Source organism: Triturus cristatus, chromosome 11 (assembly GCF_964204655.1).
Source record: "Triturus cristatus chromosome 11, aTriCri1.1, whole genome shotgun sequence".
In the NCBI taxonomy this organism is placed as follows: Eukaryota; Metazoa; Chordata; class Amphibia; order Caudata; family Salamandridae; genus Triturus; species Triturus cristatus.
Window position 1 is genome coordinate 161,268,998 of NC_140594.1, and position 19,036 is coordinate 161,288,033.

Below are 19,036 nucleotides of genomic sequence, written 5' to 3' on the forward strand. Positions count from 1 at the left end.
TGATTTGCATATGGCTGTGTCCAAACCGGAATGGCATGGTGAGCAAAAAAACGATGGATTTAGGCCCAGATCTCTGTACTGGGGTGAATGTATGACATTGTTCTGCATTCTGTCCATCAATTGTTCTTTTTGCATTTGTCACCCCGAGTGGGACGGGTATGCCCAGACGTGGGTCCCGTGCACTCCATGCCACTGGAGTCAAGCTATCCTGGCTGATGAGGGCTGAAAGCCCGAAACCAGTCCTAGGATGCTTGTTTCTAGTTCAGGGAGGACTTGGACTGGCAGTTCGGGCTGGACTGTTCCCATTGGGCACATGGTCAAGACTGATTTGCATATGGCTGGGTCCAAACTGGAATGGCATGGTGAGCAAAAAAAACGATGGATTTAGGCCCAGATCTCTGTACTGGGGTGAATGAATGACATTGCTCTGCATTCTTTCCACCAATTGTTATTTTTGCAATTTAGGGAAGAAGCACAGAAACTGGGGCCCTGATTAGCAGGATCCCAGTCAGAAAACATAGCAACACCAGACAAAACTGGCAGTAACCATGCAGAAGGATGCTACTTTCCTACACCATGCCACAAATCTTTTCAACGGCAGGTGTATACCATCTTGGTGGAGGGATGCCTGGCTGCCAAGATGATGTTACAGACCTCAGGAGGAGGGTTGAAAGCTGTCAACTGTCGCCTCTCAATCTCCACGCGAGAAGGCAGAGAGTAACCAAGTTCGGGTGAAGAACCCTCCCCAGCTGCTGCGACAGAAGATCTTCCCAAAGGGGCAGTCGGATCGGAGTATCGATAGCCATACTCAGTAGCTCAGGATACCAGACTCTTTGTGCCCAGTCCAAAGGCACAAGGATGACTTGGGCCCGGTCATTCCTGATCTTCATGAGAACTCTGGGAAGGAGTGGCATGGGCAGAAAAGCATACAGGAAGCCTGAACTCCACTCGAGACAAAAGGTTTCTCAGAGAGAGTCGCCTTAGACACTCCAGCTCGCAAAACTGCTGACATTGCACGTTCTCAGTGGTGGCGAACAGATCTAACCAAGGCTCCACCACGCTGCTGAAAGAGACTTTGCACCATCTCCAGGTGGAGATGCCATTTGTGATCTGCTAGGCATCTTCGGCTGGATTTGTCTGCTCTGGCGTTCCGAGAGGCCGCCAGGTGTTGTACCACCAGGGATACTGATCTGCCTAGTGAGTCGGTTGTGTCAAGTCTGCATCGAATTGTGAACTTTACTGCATCTCTCCTGTCGGTGATAGCTTAGGAGAATGCAGCCCGGGCCTCCTCTGGGACCTGAGGCAGCACATACGCAACTGTGTCCCACAGAGTGCGGGACTAACGGCCCAAAAGGCATGCAGTGTTCACAGATTGCAATGCCAGGCTCGTGGAAGAGAACGTTTTCTTCCCAAACGAGTCCAGCCTCTTGGATTTCCGATCTGGGGGAGCGATAGGAAAAGTGCCTTGGGAGGTCGAGGCTTGGACCACCAAGCTATCAGGGGTAGGTTGTTGCATGTGAAAGTTGTGTACCCAGGTGCGGGGCAATGGCGATAGGTAATCATCCGATTCACAGTAGTCCCTGTGTTGGGTTTGGACAAGGTAACCAAAAGGACGCCAGTTAACAGGAGAAGTGGTTCAGGTGTGGAGACTCCTGGTTGCAGCACCTCTGTCAAGAGGTTAGCCTTGACTACCACCGTGGGCAGCTAAAATTCAAGAACCTCAGCCACCCTCTGCACCACCATTGTGAAGCAAGTTCCCTCCTCCATAGCCACGGTAGGGGGAGAAAGCAGATCAGCATCTGGAGAACTATCCAGGCCACTGGCTTCTCCCAGTTTCTTACACCAGTCCATATTTTGTTCTTCCTCATAGGGCTCGTATGCTAAAGGGGGACCAACAACCTGTCCCAGTCTTCCCCGAGGCCTAGCCCAAGAGAATAGGGCTCATGCTTTGATCTAGGAGGAAAGCCTCCTGTCGGAGTCGGGCAACACCCATCCAGCTCCGGGTCGGAGCCGGGGATGACAATACGGATGACGCAGCTGGTAGGCGCTGGGATTGGGACCGTCGAGGTTGGTTAGACCGGTGCCGGTCCGGATCCAGGAATGAATACTTCGGGGTCCACTAGAACCAGAGCTGCCAGCACGGAACCAGATCGGGCCCCCTCTAACCCTGTGGGGCCCGAAAGGCATGTCGGTGCAGGCTCCAAGGAACGAGGTCTAGAATGCTGATGCTCTCTTGTTGCACCGACCGATGAACGAGGAGAAGTCGAAGAACTCTTTGACTGCTTCTTTTTCTTGTGCCTCAATTTAACAAGTGTCCCATGAACTTTGAATGGGATGATCTGGACTTCGGCTCCATAACCTGTTCCAGAACATTCCCCTCGACCGGGACCTCAACTTACACATAGTGGCATGCTGGGCCGCCATGAGCTTTAGGAACTGCTCCCTCAAAGCTTTCGGGTGCATGACCCGGCATTCAAAGCATGACTTTGGATCGTGGTCATGCTGCAAACACCACAGACAGATGACAGCGATGACAGCGACCCTTGACCCTGTCACCAGGCAGGTCGCTCCCCTCACCGCCACGCAGCCCCCTGTGTGTCTGTGACCCTGCTGCTCCTGCACCCGTGTCAGCTGCCTGCTGCTGCCCGGTCACCCCCGCTGGCTGACTGCTCCTCTGTGGTTCCTGCCACTCTGCTGTACCCCTAACCCTTCTCTTCTGTACCCCCTTTTCTTGCTTCCAGCTCCCAGCCTTGTTCCCCTTGTGCCCCCTCTCTTCCCTTCTCTTCTGTATCCCCCCCTCCCCCCGTGTCCCTCGCCGGTTTCTCCCACCGTTTTCCCCGTTTTTTCCTGCCGCTGACCACTGCTTCCCCGCCCCCTCCTCTCCCATTGGCCTCCCCGCTCCCACCTCCCAGCTACTCCTCCCTCCCTCTCCCCCTTATATGGAGGCCGCGCAGCGGGCGCGCCGCTGGCGCGCCAAAGACAAGCCCGCCTGCGCCCATCCGCGCCTGGACCGCGCCCAGCGCCAGACCCCCTGGCCCTCGCCGACGCCAGAGCACCCGACTCACCTACGACACCACAACCCTCCATGCACTCAACGCCGGCAGAAACCCCACCTGCTACCGAGCCACCCCGAAACGCACCCACGGACCCTTCACCTGCCAAACCTGCCGCTTCACCTGCTTCCGAACCCGCACCGCACCAGTCAAACCGAGCCCCAGCAACAACCATCTGATGTGCATCCTGCTCAACACCCGCTCCGTCCACAGGCATGCCGTCGAACTCTGGAACCTCCTCGACTCGACAGCACCAGACATCGCCTTCCTGACGGAAACCTGGATGAACGCCTCCTCAGCACCCGACGTCGCCATCGCCATCCCAGACGGCTACAAGATCACCAGGAGGGACCGCATCAACCAGACGGGAGGTGGTATCGCCATCATCCACAAGAACACCATCCGCATCACGACCAACTCGGATGACCCCTTCACCTCCGCCGAACACCTTCACTTCCAGATACACATCGACTCCAAGACCACGCTCAGAGGCACCCTCATCTACAGACCACCGGGACCATGCACACGATTCAGCGAAGACATCACAGACTTCGTCAGCCCGCACGCCATCAACTCCACCGACTACATCCTCCTGGGGGACCTCAACTTCAACCTGGAGAACAGCAAGGACCACAACACTGCCACCCTGATGGACAACCTTGCCAACCTCGGACTCAAGCAACTGGTTACCACCCCCACCCACTACGCCGGCCACACGCTCGACCCAATCTTCTCATCCAGCAAGTACATCGCCTTCAGCCACTCCACCAAACTCCAGTGGACCGACCACAGCTGCGTCCACTTCAGCTTCAGAAGGACTATGACCCACCACCGCACACAACAGGCCCCTCGCCGGAGCTGGAACAAGATAATCGACGAGCAGCTCACCGCTTCCCTCAGCCAGAACCCCCCCGCCAGCTCAACGGACCCCAACGAAGCCGCCAACTACCTCACACAGTGGATCACCAACTGCGCTGACGTCCTCGCACCACTGAAGAACCCTCCCAGCAGACACGGCAGCAAGAAAGCATCTTGGTTCACCGACGAACTCATCACCTCCAAGAAGAACTGCCGCTCCCTGGAGGCTACCTGGCGCACCAACCAGACCACAGACAACATGATTGCCCTCAAGCACGCCACCCGCAAACACCACCAACTGATCCGCGCCACGAAGAAGACAGCCTTCAAGGATCGTCTGGACAACAACACCTACAACAGCAAGGAACTCTTCAACATCGTCAAAGAGCTCTCCAACCCCGACGCCGGAAACAACGACATCACTCCCTCGCAAGACCTCTGCAACTCACTCGCCGCCTTCTTCCACGACAAGATCACCGACATACACAGCAGCTTTGGCCCTCCAACCACGAACCCCACCACCGAACCAACGCCCCCCACCTCCACCCTCCGCACCTGGACCCTGGTCAGCACCGAAGACACAACCCGGACGATGAACACTATCCACTCCGTATCCCCCACGGACCCCTGCCCACACCACATTTTCAACAAGTCCAACGGCATCATCGCACCCCACCTTCGCGACATCATCAACGCCTCCTTCGACACCACCACCTACCCGGAGTGCTGGAAACACGCCGAGATCAGCGCCCTGCTGAAGAAACCTTCAGCAGACCCCACCGACCTCAAGAACTTCCGCCCCATCTCGCTCCTCCCGTTCCCTGCCAAAGTCATCGAGAAGACCGTCAACAAACAGCTAGCCGACTTCCTCGAGACGAACGGATCCCTCGACCACTCGCAGTCCGGCTTCCGAGCCAACCACAGCACGGAGACCGCCCTCATCGCGGCCACAGACGACATCAGAGCCCTACTGGACAACGGGGAAACAGCGGCCCTCATCCTCTTTGACCTCTCCGCAGCATTCGACACTGTCTGCCACCGCACCCTAATGCAACGCCTGAACAACACTGGAATCCAGGAGAAGGCCCTGAAGTGGATCATCTCATTCCTCGCCGGAAGAACCCAAAGAGTCCGCCTCCCCCCGTTCCAGTCAGCGGCCACCGAGGTCACCTGCGGCGTTCCACAGGGATCATCGCTCAGCCCCACCCTCTTCAACGTTTACATGCGCCCCCTCGCAACCATCGCTCGCCAACACAACCTCAAGATCATCACCTACGCCGACGACACCCAGCTGATCCTCTCCCTCACCAACGACCCGGCCACCACCAGAGCCAGCCTACACGAAGGGATGAAAGACGTCGCCGAATGGATGAAGAACAGCCGCCTGAAACTGAACTCTGACAAGACGGAGGTCCTCATCCTGGGATCATCACCCTCAGCCTGGGACGACTCCTGGTGGCCCCCTGCCCTGGGCACCACCCCCAAGCCAATGGACCACGCACGCAACCTGGGCTTCATCCTGGACTCCTCCCTGTCGATGACCAGACAAGTCAACGCCGTCTCATCTTCATGCTTCAACACCTTGCGCATGCTTCCAAAGATCTTCCGGTGGATCCCCACCGAGACTAGGAAGACGGTCACCCAGGCACTCGTCACCAGCCGGCTGGACTACGGAAACACCCTCTACGCCGGCACCACCGCCAAACTCCAGAGGAAACTCCAACGAATCCAGAACGCCTCAGCACGACTCATCCTGGACATCCCCCTGCACAGCCACATCTCCGGACACCTGAGAGACCTGCACTGGCTCCCTGTCAGCAAGAGGATCACGTTCAGACTCCTCACCCACGCACACAAGGCCCTCCACGACCTGGGCCCCAAGCTCATCAACACCCGCCTGACCTTCCACACGCCCACCTGCCAGCTCCGCTCCGCCAGCCTCGCCCTCGCCGCCGTTCCACGCATCCGCAGAACCACCCCCAGAGGAAGATCCTTCTCCTACCTGGCTGCCAAGACATGGAACTCCCTCCCCATCCACCTCCGGACAACCCAGGACCACCTCGCCTTCAGGAAGCAACTCAAGACCTGGCTGTTCGAGCAGTAACGTTCCGCCCCCCCCCAGCGCCTTGAGACCCTACGGGTGAGTAGTGCGCTATACAAATTCCATGATTGATTGATTGATTGAGAAGCTGGTCCGACATCGGGGGGGCGACAGGCTCCACAGAGATTGAATCCCATGTTTCGTATTGACATCAACTCACCAGGAGGAAAACAGTCGAAAAAATCCAGTCAAAAGCTGACTTAGGCATAGCTCTTCTCTCGGATCAGAGTTCGCTGGCGTAGGAAGAAAAGAACTGATGTCAGCGTGTCTGGGTGGCGCCTATATTGGTATCGCAATGTCACTTCCTGCGTGAACAATGCAGGACACGGAGCCGATTGACTCCAGGGGCGCAGGGGTACTGCTCACGAAAAATCTTCTGGATCCAATCTGACGCTTGGGGAAATTCAAAGGTAAGGAATCAGTGGCTATAAGTCTCTATCAGATATAATTGTCTATGCTCTAGTTTTCTGTTCTCTTTCTTGGGCTACCACTAAAAGACCAGAGTGATGGTGTAGGTTGTCTTAATAAATGCAGAAGTAAATAAATATGCATATGGGACAGTACATGGGTGAGTCAACTTTGCTTCCTTATGCAAAGAGCATGGAAGTGGGCCAGGCTGGGTCTTTCTAAAGCAAGAAGAACCTGTCAGAAAGGCTGGTTCTAGTGCTAAGAGAACTGATATTGAGCCTGTCACTTTTGGGAGGGCAGTGTTTGTAGCTACTACCAGTAGGAGAGCGACAGCTGGATGTACTTGCCCAAGGAACTTGATGGAAAGATCCAGAGAAGTCCAACGGCAGATGCATCATGCTCACTCTCTCTGGCGTTCAGTGTGGCGCTGAAGAAATACAAAAACAGATTCATACATCCGTATGGATAACAACAAGTTGGAAAATCTCCTAGATGGGTCAACTAGAGCTTGCATTGATGCATGTTTCTGGAATGGATTCTAATTAAAGTGGTCAGAGTAACCCTTCTACATATATGCCAACTCTCCCAATTCAGACGGAAGACTACCGATTTCAAGGCTAGTCTCCCAATTCCAGTATACAGAAAACCAATTAGGAGTTTTGTAAAATTGCCAAAAATAAAATGTTGACGCCTGTCACGCACGCTCCAATCTCCCCCTAAAAGAATTACCTCTGGCATCAAAGGTTAACGGTTTGTCCTTAATTCTTGGAGGAGGATGCGCTATATTATTAAACTGTCAACATGAAATCGTACATACAAGCCAACAGACCCGATTCAGGCAGATTGCCTCTGCTTCAATATAAGTCAGTGGGGAAAATATAATCTCCAGACTAGTTTTTTTAAAAATCTCCCACTTCTCTACTCTAATAAGCATGTATGCTCCTACAGGGTCACCCAACAAATAGGGGGTCAGCCTGAAGAGACTTCTTTCAGGATGGAATCCAGTGGAAGTCAAGTCTAGATACTATAGGGATACAGATGAATTCCTGTCCAAAGTTTTGCTGAAGAGACTTCTTTCAGGATGGAATCCAGTGGAAGTCAAGTCTAGATACAATAGGGATAGAGATGAATTCCTGTCCAAAGTTTTGCTGGCAGTGGAGGGACAACAAGGGCACAATTTCTATCACCAGATCCCAGAAAATATTGTTTGGAGTGAAGGACAACAAGTTTTCAAGTACATTTTGCCCACTGTATAAGTAGGCCCAACCCCCTGTAGCACAAACCTTTTGGCTGCTAGCTTACAGTACTACCGTTTAGATGGAAGAAAAATGTGTGCCACTAAATATGAATCATTACTACAGAGACTTCACTTTTAGGGTGAGAACTTTAAATGCCCTTTCTTTGAGGAGTCATTTAGTAATACATTCATGCCAATATATAGGTGCAACATTAATAATAGAGAATCCATGTCAAATCATTATGGACATCATGAAAATAAAATAGGGATAAGATTCTTAAGGAAAGTCACAAAAGTGAACCTGCAAGTGCATGTCCTTGCATTATGCAGATTCACAACTTTTAGTAATTTATAAGAGTTTACAGAAATAGCCCTGGAAAACATGCTGAACGATTACAAATACACTTTCCCTATATCCTTTTTTCCCACCAAAGAAGGTTTTACTCCTGCCTTTGTAAGGAGTACAATTCCAAACTTTTCTGGGAAGAGACTGAAAGGATTTGGTGAATATCCTTTAACATGTTGATTTGTGAATGTGCACAGACATGCATGGCATGCCAATCCTGGAACTACTGCTTCCTTCTTACTTCCAGTCCTTAGATGTACAATTGCAGAAAGGTGGCAAAGCCATAAATTTGCTAGAAGCCAAAGACAGATATAATATCAGCCCTAACAATTAAAATACGATTGTCAGAGCTCTGACATAATGAAAACTCTGCCATAATCTCACTGCACCTTTTTTTTAACAGAATATTTCAAGGACTCTGCCCATACGGCAAGTAGACATTTTATAAAATTCCACACCTCTGAGAGATCTAACAGCAAAATTGTCCCTCTCATGAATATGGTGAAGAAGAGAGAGGCAGGATTTTTTTATAAAAAAAAAAAAAAAAAAAGAGAGAGAGGAAAGATTATGTACCTGTTAATCTACACCTCCTTCCCCCCTGCCCAGAGAAAGAAAGTCTTCAATCCACCATGGCGCCGCCCACCACTGTTCAACGAGTCAGAAAGATCTCATCAATGTTTTGAATATTGTCATTGAGTTTTTATACTATCTATTCAAAGTGTGCAACCTCATACATCTCTTCAAACCACAGCCTGTGGGACAGGCCCAGGGTGGACTTACAAAGTCTCAGTATCCTCGATTTCGCTGTCGCCAACACAGTTGACAACCAGCACTTTTCATGGGATGCCAATGTTAGTAGTGCAGAAAAAGCATGCAAAATTACTATTTATGCGTGAAATGTCATGGGTTTCCCCCAGTTCGCCTTCACGAGAGGACTGTATTTGCCCCCAGTACACAGACACATTTTCACACTCCCATAGGACATATACAATGTCCCGTCCCTCCCTTACACACCACCAGCAGCATGATTGCAGCTTAGTTTGGCCCTCTGGAGTTTTACCGGATTCCAGTGCCATAGGAGTAGAATCTTGAGGTGACTATATTTCAACCTCGCTTCCCTCAGACCTGGGCCATGGTCATTCATAACTTCTCCCCAGTGTTCATCAGCAAACGTAATTGTCAGTTTTTCCATGAGCGTCATAGCCCATATGCCATTCGGAGGAATAAGCACAGTCAATAAAGAGGATATAAAGCCCAGAAATGGTACCCCCACAGTTTTTCCACATGTGAATGTATTTGTGAATTAGGGAGGGTGTTACTACGTATGGTAACCTCCCAGGAGCTGCGCAAAAGGCGCTCCTCAGTTGTGTATATCGCCAGACTGTGCATCTGGGAGACCATTTTCACTTTTCATGTCGGTCCAAAAAAGATTTGATCTCTCCCTCTCTAATCATGTGAGCCACACAACTAATGTTACAGCCTTTCCAGATGGACCAACTGCTTTCTGACTGTACTACGCTGATGGCCGCATTATGCGACAAGGGAGAGCCTGTGTGCATCGTGTCCGAACCCCCCACAAGTGCATGGGCTCTTTTCCACATCATCTTAGACGGTTGTATGATCAGGTTGCCGGCCCTCGGTCCCTTTTGGGGTCCAGTGTAACAAGTCACTAGGTCTCCCTCCGCCTCCAGAAAGTGGGGTTCCATGAGAGATCATAAAGGCATCTCCCTGAATGTTTTGATCATATACATGGAGTGAGCTAGCTGGTGAGCAAGCCAGTAGTATTCCACATTTGGCAGTCGTAGTCCCCTCTGTGTTTCAAGTGGCATATAGGTTTGAGGTTTGTAACTGCGGGTTCTCCCCTCCCATACAAACAAGCACATATTTTTGTCTATTGAACGTAGAAAAGTCCTGGGGATCGGCAGATGCAGCATTCCAAAAATATAATTAAATCTGGGAGTAACATCCATTTTAACTATCTGCACTCTCACCCATACGGAAGATTTCAATTCTCCTCACTTTTTAAAGTCAGTATCAGTAGTCGTTTTTTCCATTAGAGGGAGAAGATTTTACTTGACCATGTCCTCCAGACCTATATTGACAAACACACCCAGATATTTAAGGTGCCGCTTTTTCCACTTAAAAGGCAGATCCCCAAGGGATGCAGGTACTATGGTTCGCATGAGAGGAAGGGCTTCACATTTAGGTCAGTTAATGCAGTACCCCGAGAAACTCTAGAACTGTTCGATCAGCGCCACTGGTCTCTGCGGAATGTTGAGGGAGGGAGAGTGTTAGAAGATGATTGTCTGCATAAAGAAATGGCTTATGTTCACCTGCTGCCATCCATATGCCTTCGATCTCTCTATCTTGAGGTACAGCCACCACCAATTTTTCCAGGGCCAATAGGAACAGCATTTGGGACAGTGGGATCCTGGTTGCATCCAATGCCCCACCAAAACATGAGGTGATGTAAAACCTCCAAAAAAACCCACCACCTTCGGAGTCCTGTACATACTCTGCACGTATGCCAAGAATTTCTGGCCAAAGGTCATCCACACCATTGGTGCGGAGAAGATACCCCGACTTCACTTCAAACACCTTCTTGGTGTCCAAGGAAAGGAGTACCTTCTCATCACCATCGTCCCTGAACTGTCAAAGAATATGCCATAAGAGACAAAGGTTGTTGGTAGAGGCATGCCCCTGGACAAATCTCACTTGGTATGGATGGACTAAAATAGTAATACATTATTTCAGGCTTCTCGCCAAAATATTTGCGTCCACATTAATCAAGGAGATTGGGCTATAATTGGTGCACTCAAGGGGGTTCCTATCAAGTTCAGGAATTAGCCCTGGTAAAGGTATGAGGAAGTCTACTTGTGGCAACTGCTCCCCCACGGAGGCTCTGTGCAGAGTGGAAATACAGCTACGTGACCAATGGAAGTCAATGGAGAAGTCAAGGTTGCAGTTCTTAAGAAGAAGGACCCTTCCCAGAGGAACCCAATGAAACCCTTTAGAAGACATAAGGTTGGAGAGCCACCCCACCGGTGGATGCCCCGTGAACCAGGTTACCTACACCAGAGAAGCCGTGTGCATAGGGGGGAGGTGACGTTGGAACCTGCCGTAGACAACAATGGACAACTTTGAAGAAGATGCCACTGGAGCAGACTGTGAAGGAGTCCAATGGAATCCAAGGGTGGATTCTGGAAGTGAAGAACCTGCAAGCAGATGGCACAGAGTCTATGCCACTCAGAGGTGACGGAGGGCACGGAGATAAAATGCCCACCGATGTAGGAAAGTTCTGAAGAGTCAACGGTGACCCTGTCGCTGCAACTGTGAGGACCAGGGTGACGCTTAGGACGTTGTTGGTGTCCGGTGGGAACACTCTTCCACGCCAGCTGTGACTGGCGTGGAAGACTAAAAAGGAGCAAAACTGGGACCAGCAAGGTCCAGGGGACTCACCAACAGCAGGAGAGTCAGCGCAGGTCCGAGCAGGCAAGGCAGCCTACTGAAGCAGTAGAAGACCCTCAGGAGGACTCCTAGGCCGAAGGCACACAAGTCGCAACAGGACCTCAAGCAGCTCACCAAAGATGAAGGCCCACGGTGCAGAGGATGATGATCTTGGAAGGAAGAGATGCTGGAGCTTCTTGTAGCCCGTAGATCTCTGGAGTGCAGAGTCAACAAGCCTTGGCAACGGCGAACAAGTTACTTACCTTCGGTAACGATGTATCTGTAAGAAACATTAGTTAGTTCGATTCCTCACCTTGGTATATCCCCAGGCGTCAGGCTGGATCCGGAAAGATTTTTGTAGCAATACCCCTTGCGCGTCGCTAGGCGTCGTCTGCGGCTCGGCATCCGTCGTTGGCGTCGCAGCCGGAATGACGTCGTCGGAGTACTTAGACGCCGCCCTCGCGCACTGACGTCAGTTCTTGTACATAGTTTTCCGCGCCAGGAACGCAGATCCATGCAAGAGACCAACACTGGTGCCAAAAAGTCTAGGGCCCTGAACAGGATGACCTTAACCCTAGATGTCGGTTCGCTGAGAGGGGAGGATGGGTGGGTCGGTGAGGAATCTAACTAACTAATGTTTCTTACAGATACATCGTTACCGAATGTAAGTAACTTGTTCATCTGAAAGAAACACGTTAGTTAGATTCCTCACCTTAGAATAGATACCCCAGCAATACCAACCCCGGTGGAGGGTCTGCGAACCAAGATCACACCAGAAAGTCCTGGAGAACAGAACGGCCAAAGAAGCCATCTCTCCGGACTTGGCTGTCCAGGCAATAGTGCTTGGCGAACGTGTGCAGTGAGGCCCACGTCGCCGCCTGACAGATGTCCTGCAAGGGAACTCCCTGTCCCAGGGCAGTAGTCGCCGCCGTGGCCCGGGTGGAATGGGCTCTCAGCCCAACAGGAGGGTCCTTTTTCGCCAAGGAGTAACAAACTTTTATACACAAGACGACCCATTGTGAGATGGTCCGTTTGTGTATGGCTCTCCCCTTCTTAGCACCTACGTATCCAACAAAAAGTTGGTCGTCCACCCGGAACTGTCTGGTGCGGTCCAAATAAAAGGACAGCGCACGTTTGGGGTCAAGGCGGTGGAGCCTCTCTTCCTCTTTCGAAGGATGTGGAGGCGTAAAGAAGGTGGGCAAAGTAACCGATTGCCCGATGTGAAAGGGGGTCACCACTTTCGGAAGAAAAGAAGGACGAGTCCGGAGGACAACCTTGTCCGGATCAACAGAAAGAAAGGGAGGCTTAGATGACAGAGCCTGGAGCTCACTCACCCGTCTAGCCGAGGTGATAGCTACCAGGAAAGCAGTCTTAAGAGTCAGAAGACGAAGTGGACAATTGTGAAGGGGCTCAAAGGGAGCGCACATCAGAAAGGTCAAGACAAGATTCAAATCCCACCGAGGCATTACGAAGGGGACAGGAGGAAACATGTGAGTAATGCCTTTAAGAAAACGCGAAACAACAGGGGACTTGAAAAGAGAAGGCTGATCAGGAAGCCATAAGAAAGCAGAGATTGCAGAAAGATAACCTTTCAAGGAGCCCAGAGCAGAGCTCTGCTGGGCCAAAGAAAGAAGAAAGAGGAGAACCTCAGAAAGAGGGGCAGAAAGGGGATCCACAGCCTTTGCTGTGCACCATGCCACAAATTTGTTCCACCTGCAGGCGTATACCGATTTTGTGGAGGGACGCCTGGCTGCCAGAATCACATCACAGACTTCAAGAGGCAAGTCAAATGGCATCAACTGTCGCCGCTCAATCTCCACGCATGGAGGTGGAGACTGGACAGGTTCGGGTGGAGGACCGTCCCCTGCTGCTGCGACAGAAGGTCCTCCTGAAGAGGCAGTCGTATCGGAGGATCGATTGACATACTGAGTAGCTCGGGATACCAGTACCTTCGTGCCCAATCCGGAGCCACTAAGATGACTTGGGCCCGGTCGCGCCGGATCTTCTTCAGCACTCTGGGCAGAAGTGGTGTAGGCGGAAAGGCGTACAACAGACCGCAACTCCACTCGCGACGAAAAGCGTCTCCGAGCGAGTGCCGCCTTGGACATTCCAACGCGCAGAACTGCTGACATTGCGCGCTCTCTTCAGTGGCGAATAGATCTAACCAAGGCTCTCCCCACTGCAGAAAGAGACCTTGTTCCACGTCCGAGTTCAGACGCCATTCGTGATCCATCATGCACCGGCGGCTGAGTTCATCCGCTCTGGCGTTCAGAGAGCCCGCCAGATGTTGAACCACCAGGATGATGCCCTGGTGTTCCAGCCATGTCCAGATGCGCAGAGCCTCCTGACAAAGGGTCCATGACCCCACCCCGCCCTCTTTGTTGCAATACCACATGGCGGTGGTGTTGTCCGTGAACACCTGCACGACACTTACCCGGACAGAGGGAAGGAAGGCTTTCAGTGCAAGCCGGATCACTCTCAGCTCCAACAAGTTGATATGGAGTTGAGACTCCGCCGGAGAGCAGAGGCCTCTGATCTCCGCCTCTCCCATATGACCCCCCATCCCAGGAGGGACGCGTCCGTCACTACTACGTGCTCCTGTTGGGGTAGGGAGAGCCATCTGCCCCTGACCCAATCGCGGTCCGTGAGCCACCACTGCAACTGTTTCGCAGTGCCCTCCGAGATCAAGACATGGTCGGCCAGGTTGCCTCAATGCTGGGCCCACTGAAACTTCAGGTCCCACTGCAGAGCCCGCATTCGTCACCTGGCGTAATGCACCAACAGGATGCAGGAGGCCATCAGCCCCAGAAGCCGCAGCACCAACCTGACCGAAAACCAGGATAGAGGCCGAAAGATGGGAATCAGAGCCTGAATATCCCGGACCCGCTGTTCCGGAGGATAAGCCCGGAACTGTGCCGAATCGAGAACCGCTCCGATGAAGAGGAGCTTCTGGGAGGGTCTCAGGTGTGACTTCGGCACGTTGATGGAGAACCCCAGCAAATGCAGGAGGTCGGCCGTAGTCTGGAGGTGGGAGACGACTTGCTGGGGCGAGCCCACCTTCAACAGCCAGTCGTCGAGATAGGGGAAGACTGGAACCCCCGATCTGCGCAGATGAGCTGCGACCACCGCCATCACTTTCATGAACACCAGAGGGGCACTGGTGAGGCCGAAGGGGAGCACGGTGAACTGAAAGTGCTCCTGCCCACCGTGAACTGCAGGTAACGCCGGTGGGCCGGCAGGACAGGGATGTGAAAATAGGCATCCTGCAAGTCCAACGCTACCATCCATTCTCCAGGATCGAGGGCAGCCAGAACCTGAGCTAAAGTTAGCATCTTGAACCGTTCCTTCCGGAGGAAGGCGTTGACGCTCCTGAGGTCCAAGATAGGGTGTAGGCCCCCTTTGCCCTTCTTGGGAACCAGAAAGTAGTGGGAATAGCAACCACGGCCTACTTCTGGACCAGGAACGCACTCGACGGCCTCTTTGGCCAAAAGGGCCGTAACTTCCTCCTGCAGAAGATTCAAGTGATCCTCCGATATACGGTGGCACTGCGGTGGCATGGCTGGAGGGGTCGTCTCGAAGGGGAGGGAGTAGCCCCTTCGGACGATTTGCAGCACCCACCTGTCCGAAGTGATGGATCGCCAGTGGAGCAGGTGATGGCGACCTCTGCCGCCCACTGGCGTGGAATGGGCCGGAAAGCTCGGACTAGGAGGGCTTTGAGGCAGATGCTGCCGGGGTGGATGTGGACTGACCGGCACGTTGTCCTCCAGTACCGCCACGGCGGAATCCACGTCCGCAACCGCGTGCAGGTTGGTTCTGAGGCCGGTGGCTAGGCAGACGTGAGGAGGCGCCCCTTCCTTGGCCACGAAAGGGACAAAAGGCGGAAGTTTGCAGCCGTGGGGCCGAGAGACCCAAGGACCTGGCCGTAGCCCGGGAGTAATTAAAACGAGCCAGCGCACTATCCGCCTTCTCACCAAAAAGGCGAGTGCCATCAAAGGGCATATCCATGAGGGAACTCTGGACATCCCTCGAAAAAGACATGGACCACAGCCAGGCGTGGCGCCGGAGCGCCACCGTGGTGGAAATCGCCCTACCCAGCGAGTCCGTGGTGTCTAGTCCACACCGTATGGCATGTCGAGCTGCATCTCGCCCGTCAGCAAGCGCCCGGGAGAGACGAGTCCGGGCCTCCTCCAGACACAGGGGCAGCACGTCCTCCACTGTATCCCACAGAGTGTGGGAGAAACGGTCCAAGAGGCAAGCGGTGTTCAAAGACCGCAGGCCCAAACTCAGGGAAGAGAACAGCTTCTTTCCGAACTGTTCCAGCCTCTTGGATTCCCGATCCGGAGGGGCGGACGGGAAGGAGAATTGGGAAGTGGAGGCCTGGATAACCAGACTCTCGGGGTGGGGTGTTGGGACAGGAAACTGGGGTCGCCCGGAGCAGGGCGGTGGCGCCGGGCCACGTTCTGATCCACAGGAGGAACTGTGGAGGGCTTGGACCAAGTGCCGTGCAGAACGTCTATGAGGGCCTCATTGAACTGCAGCAGAGGCTCTGTGAAGCTTGCTGACGGTTGAAGCACCTCTGTGAGGACGTTAGTCCTCACGACCACAGCAGGCAACTCGAGCCACAGGGCTTCGGCCGCCTTGCGCAGCACCACTGAAAAAGCTGCACCTTCCTCCGAGGCCACAGTCGGAGGAGAGATGAAACCAGCGTCCGGGGAAGTGTCCAGACCACTGGCATCCCCCAGTTCGTCTTTCCTGTAAAAGTTGGCCCTGGAGGGCCATAGGGTTCTCAGACCCCTCCCAGTCGCCCCCGTCACCCGATTCCTGATAAACAGGAGGAATGATCGGAGCCGGGCGGTAGATGAAACGCTCATCCATCGGCGTTGGGTGCGGCGTCAAGCGGCGCCGCGCCGGCGCCGGGCCCGGACAGGGGCTAAACAGGGGAACGTTGTTGTCCGGAGACGGCGCCGGAGGCGTTACCGGTGTCGGCGGAGGAGGCGTCGTGAGGTCGACCGGCGCCGGCAGAGATCCAGGCCTGGATCCCTCGGGGACCTGCGGCATCGGGACCGAAGTCGTCGACGGCGCCGGGGCCGCAGGCACGCGAGGTCGCCCAGTCGAGCCCGCGGGGCCCGAAGGCGGAGCCAGGCCCCTCATGGCCGAGAGGAAGGCACTGACCTCCGACGGAGTCGCGTCAGTCACAGGGACCGGCGGGTATGGGGACGGACGAGACTCCTGCGGCTCCGACGGAGCCACGGGGATGGCACCACCCTCACCCTCGGCCGAGTCGCGCGACCGGCGAGGGGAGTCCGAAGAGCGGTGTCGCCTCTTGGACTTCTTAGATCGCTTCGACTTACTCGAAGACTTCGAGCGCGACCGGTCCTTGGACCTCCTCCTGGACCGGGACCGTGAGCGGCGCGGAGCCGAGTGCCGAAGCTCGAGAAGCTTACGGGACCGCTCCCGCCTAGCCTTCGAGGTCAAGGCCTGACAATCGGGGCACGACTCCGCGTCGTGGTCGGCCCCCAGGCAGTAAAGGCACCGGCGAGGGTGGTCCGTCACCGACATCAGTCGATGACAGGAGTCACAGGCTTTAAACCCAGGCATCCTACCGGCACCAGAGTCGAGTCGACAGAAGAACAAAAAGAGTCAAAAAAGTTTTTGACTAAGGGGTAAGCTCTTCCCGGATCGGCGCTGTCTGGCGCGGAAAAAAGAAGAACAGACGTCAGCGCGCGAGGGCGGCGTCCAAGTACTCTGACGACGTCATTCCGGCGCACGACGCCAACGACGGACGCGGAGCCGCAGACGACGCCTAGCGACGCGCAAGGGGTATTGCTACAAAAATCTTTGCGGATCCAGTCTGACGCCTGGGGATATTCTAAGGTGAGGAATCTAACTAACGTGTTTCTTTCAGATAAGGTGACGCGGTGCACAGGGGGGGTTTGGTCTCAGCGGTTCTGACAAGGGATACTGGCCTCAAAATTGCAAAGAGGAAAGGTCAAGTCTTGAGGGAGTTACAGAACCACCACCTGTGTTGCTGGGCCTCAGGAGGTCTGTAGGACGATTGGAGCAGCAGACCGTTCAGCTTTGTTGCAGTGCCTGCAGATGATTGGGAGTGTCTCCTTCACTCCAAGGGAGATTTCTTCAGGTGTCCTTTATGCCCCAGGGTCTGTTGAAGGGCCTGGCAGAAGCAGAGACATATACGATGAAGAAGACTTGCAGAACAACGAGGGCAGGAGCAGCAGGAGACTTCAATGGTGCAGTCTCGGTTCTAGTCGAAGTCCAATGAAGTCCATTTGTCCAGAAGATTGAAGAGCGATGTAGTTTCAGGGTTGAGTCTTGTCCCATGACGAATCTAAGGACCTACCCACAGGTATGGCCTAACGTACCCTAAGGAAAGGGTTGGAACAACTCAGAGGTCCCTCCAAGAGATGGGGCTGGACAGAGGGAAGGATACTCCCAAGTCCCTTGTCCAGTTTCTTGCCAGAGCGGGCGTCAACAGCTCCCTGAACTGGCTCAAACCGGAGTATGCAAGAAGGGCACCAAAGAACAAGTTACTTACCTTCGGTAACGCTTTTTCTGGTGGATAAAGTATCTGCCTGTGGATTCCTCACCTTATGAATACCCCCTGCGCCAGCATTCCGCAGGAAATTCTTTCCAAGCTCACCCACGTCGACGAGGACGTCACAATAGACCGGCTCCGCTCGCGACACCGTATGACGTCATCGGAGCCATAAAAGGACCTAGTCGGTGTGCTGACGTCAGTTCCACCCATTTTTTCCATGCCACCGAGGCAAACGGGTGGACCGACACATTTTCAAATGCAAACATAGCATACCAAATATATACACATATAACAAATTCACAATTGCATAATCAATAAAGACAGAGAAATAGCAACTGAATAAGCATTTCTCATTATTAAAATATCAACATGATTAAGACATATTAAAATAAAACATTTTTGGGTAGAAACAGGTGGACAACTGGGAGGCGGACGGGACAGTGAGGAATCCACAGGCAGATACTGTATCCGCCAGAAAAAGCGTTACCGAAGGTAAGTAACTTGTTCTTCTGATGAAACATCTGCCTGTGGATTCTTCACCTTATGATTAGATTCCCAAAGCCGTACCTCTCCTGGAGGAGGGTGTCCACCTGACTAGACCAAAAAATCTTGTAAAACAGAACAAGCAAAATGGCCATCCCTCCTAACCTCAGAGTCCAAGCAGTAATGCTTCGCAAAGGTATGAAGGGAGGTCCAAGTTGCTGCCTTACAAATGTCTACAACAGGAACACCGCTAGCCAAAGCAGAAGAAGTAGACTTTGCTCTGGTGGAATGAGCTCTGATACCTTCAGGAGGGTCCTTCTTGATGCACAAGATGATCCACTTGGAGAGTGTCCTCTTGTGCACAGCCTTGCCTTTCATCTTCCCAACAGAGCCCACAAAGAGCTGATCACAAAAGCCTCAGATCTCTTGTCCGATCCAGGTAAAAGCTGACAGCTCTCTTAGGGTCTAAACGATGCAGTCTCTCCTCCTCCTTGGAAGGGCGAGGGGGAGGAGAGAAGGTAGGTAAAGTAATGGACTGTCCCAAATG

At 53.2% G+C, this 19,036-nt stretch overlaps 1 protein-coding gene across 1 annotated transcript in view; it reads right to left on the bottom strand.

The window, feature by feature from the left end:
- Positions 1-19,036, bottom strand: part of MLXIP (MLX interacting protein) — a 2,063,149-nt gene that overhangs the window by 604,865 nt on the left and 1,439,248 nt on the right. The gene's annotated exons all lie outside the window — the stretch shown is intronic.